Source organism: Orycteropus afer, unplaced genomic scaffold (assembly GCF_000298275.1).
Source record: "Orycteropus afer afer isolate SDZICR_OR568_19922 unplaced genomic scaffold, OryAfe1.0 scaffold00106, whole genome shotgun sequence".
Classification (NCBI taxonomy): domain Eukaryota; kingdom Metazoa; phylum Chordata; class Mammalia; order Tubulidentata; family Orycteropodidae; genus Orycteropus; species Orycteropus afer.
This window is the reverse complement of record NW_006921693.1, coordinates 9,161,392-9,165,031: the sequence shown is the minus strand read 5'-3', so window position 1 is coordinate 9,165,031 and position 3,640 is coordinate 9,161,392. Positions and strand designations below refer to the sequence as shown.

At 40.2% G+C, this 3,640-nt stretch overlaps 1 pseudogene; it reads left to right on the top strand.

The window, feature by feature from the left end:
* The first annotated feature begins 2,636 nt into the window (after nt 1–2,636).
* The window catches only part of LOC103199200, a 3,607-nt pseudogene continuing 2,603 nt past the window's right edge, over nt 2,637–3,640 (top strand).

Below are 3,640 nucleotides of genomic sequence, written 5' to 3'. Positions count from 1 at the left end.
ACATATCCATGATGAAGTCTCACCATTCTTTCTTCTAAGGAACATTCTGGCTGTGTTTCTTCCAAGACAGATTTGTTCCTTCTTTTGGCAGTCCATAGCATTTTCAACATTCTTTGCCAATATGGTAATTCAAAAGCATCAGTTCATCTTTGGTCTTCCTTATTCATTGTCCAGCTTTCACATGCATATGAGGCAATTGAAAATTCTTTGCCAATATGGTAATTCAAAAGCATCAGTTCATCTTTGGTCTTCCTTATTCATTGTCCAGCTTTCACATGCATATGAGGCAAATGAAAATATCATGATTTGGGTCAGGCACACCTTAGTCCTTAAAGTAACATCTTTACTTCTAAACACTTGAAAGAGGTCTTTTGCAGCAGATCTGCCCAATGGAATATGTCATTTGATTTCTTTTTCTTTTTTTATTTTTATTTTTATTGTGCTTTAGGTGTAAGTTTACAGAGCAGAGTTTGTTTTACATTCAACATTATGTGTACATTTAGTTTCACTCCCCATTTACCAGCCCCAACCCTAACCCAGTCTCCTCCCCTCCCTGCCCAGTAAACCTCTTTCTCCACCCTGTACTCCTCATAGTTATGCACTCCTGTTTGTCCTCTATTTCCTCTGTGCGAATGTGGCCTCTCTGATGCCTCGTGGTCAATTGCTCCAAGGGATGTATTTCTATAGAGTATGTGGGTGTGTCACCCTGGTTTGACTGGTCTGTGTGTACATCTTGTTTAGTATTGGGCTAAGAGCCAGCCCCTGGGAGTGAGTTTTATTCCAGGCCTAGATTTTATCCCAGGACCATAGTATTGGGGATCTCATGAGATTCCATCTGACCAGTAATTCTGGTCATTATTGAGTTTTTGGATTTTGTTCCACATTTTTCCTCCCACCCTATCCAGGATCTCCAGATTTGATACTTTCCTGAGTGGTTGGTATTGGTAGCAGGGCACCATCTAGTTCTTCTGGTCATTTGATTTCTCAACTGCTGCTTCTGGTGTTGTTGATTGTGGATCCAAATAAAATGAAATCCTTGACAACTTCAGTCTTTTCTCTGTTTATCATATTGTTGTTTATAGGCCCAATTGTGAGGCTTTTTTATTTCCTTATGTTGAGGCTCAATCCATATGGAAAGCTGTAGTCTTTGACCTTCATCAGTAAATGCTTCAATGAGTCTTCCTCCCATCCTGATGCTGCATTCTTCTTCATAGTATAGCTTCTCAGATTATTTGCTTAGCATACAGATTGAACAATTATGGTGAAAAGATATAACCCTGATGCACACCTTTCTTGATTTTAAACCACACAGTATTCCCTTGTTCTGTTCAAACAACTGCTTCTTGTTCTATGTACAGGTTTCTCATGAACATTATTAAGTGTCTGGAATTCCCATTCTTTGCAACATTACCCATAATTTGTTATGATCCACACAGTCAGATGCTTTTGCATAATCAATAAAACATAAGCAAACATCTTTCTGGTATTCTTTGCATTCAGCCATGATCCATCAGCAATGATATGTCCCAGTTCACATCCTCTTCTGAATCCAGCTTGAATTTCTGGCAGTCCTTGTCAATGTACTGCTGCATCAGTTTTTGAATTATCTTAAGCAACATTTTACTTGTGTGTGTATTAATGATGTTGTTCAATAATTTCCACATTCCATTGGATCACTTTTCTCTGTAATACGGACATATATGGATCTCTTCCAGTTGGTTGGCCACATAGGTGATTTCTAAATTTGTTGGCATAGATGATTAAAGGCTTCCAGCACTGTATCCATTTGTTGAAACATTTTAATTGGTATTCAGTCAATTACTGTAGGCTTGTTTTTTTGTTAATCCCTTCTGTCTGGTTGGACTTTTCCTTCAGTACTAATGGTTCTTGATCATATGCTACCTCCTGAAATAGTTGAATATCAGCCAATTCTTTTTGGTACAAAGAGTCTGGGTATTCCTTCCATATTCTGTATCAGAGTTGTTGTTGTTATGTGCCTTGTGCATGGCTCTGACTCATAGTGACCCCTCCTTGGGTTTCTGAGGCAGTATCACTATGGAAGTAGATATTGGAGTAGCTACATTTAAAACTCAAAGTCTACCCTGTGTAAAAATAATTGAGTTTGCTGAAAATGAGAGCTGACATACTGGAGAAGTATAAAACTTTAAGTGATAAGCTGAATGTGGATGAGGAATGCAGAAAAATAAAGGAAAAGACTCACAGACTCGAAGTCCTCGGCACTTGTCTTCTTGTAGCACTTATCCCATTACATTCTAATAGCCTTTGCATTGAGCTCATGGATAATTGTTTTCTTCATGATCTACATTCTCACTGCTGTCCAATTGGTTGAGACTCATAGCGACCCCTCCTTGGGTTTCTAAGGCAGTATCTCTACGGAAGTAGATTGCCCAGTCTTCCTTCTGAGGAGTTTGGTGGGTTTGAACCGCCAGCCTTCTGGTTAGCAGTCAAATGCCATAGGCGCTTTGCCAACAGAGCTCCTATGATCTACAATAGAGGGCTCTACATAAAGTTTTACTAAATGCATGAGAAAAATGCCAAAAAATATTTTTTTAAGGAAGAAATTTCTTAGAATAAGAGCTGAAGTAATGTTTTATCAATTAAAAAGTTATTGGGTCATGGACACCACTGCAAAGAATAATGCTGTCAGCCTGTCTGCACATTCCATGCTCTGTGGATAAATAGCCATTGCCAAGAAACTGATCAAGAGACCAGAATCCCTTCTAGACCAAGAAAAGGTGGCATAGATGGTGGTGCAAAGCTGTGCAGCAAACTGAAGGCAGAATGAAAATTCTCACAAAAAGTAGAAGCTGGGAAAGTAGCTATTAAGGAATCCCACTTTCAAAGCACAAATCTCACACAGTTAAGAGCCATTGTGGAATCAGCAGAAAACGTGGAAAAAATTGTTAGTGTTCTTCATGTCTTTGGTTACACAGATATCCTGGGAGAAAAGCAAACTCTTGTGGTGGATGTAGCTGAAAATGGTACTCACACTTGGATGAAAGCCATTGGCTGAAACGCTGAAGTACTGCATATCATTTGGCTGAGCAGAGGCCAACATGATGACAGAAGCGTCATTGAGCAGGCTGAAGACTTCCTCCAGTCCAGTCAGCAGCAACCAGTGCAATATAGCAACCCTCACATTATCTTTGCATTTTACTCCTGTGTCTCTAGCCCCATGGCCAAGAAGCTGAAAGTAATGGGCATATCTGTGAGAAGAGACATACATAGTGGTGGTTAACTTTGTTAGACCAACCTGAAGAGCTCCAAGTGAGTGAAAGTGAATCAGATGATGAGGGCCGTGATCAAACTTTTGCAGAGTAGATTAAGGTTGATGTGTGTAAAAGAGTAACTCTGGGCATTGCTACTTTAATTGCATATGTATCTGGGCTCCGTTCGGGCGGCTGCCGTTTTATGTTCAAAGAAAAAGCGCTGGCTGAACAAGCAGAGCAGGAGCGGAAGGAGCAGGCTCTGTCTCAGCTGGGGACATTTGTGAAGGAGAAGGAGTTGTTTGCTTAAGGATCTGCTGACTAGGATTTTCAGTCTTTTCTAGCTACCTTAGGAAGACCTGAGGGGAGAGAGAAGGCCACCATGCTAATTAAGTGAATCAGTGTTGTGCCAG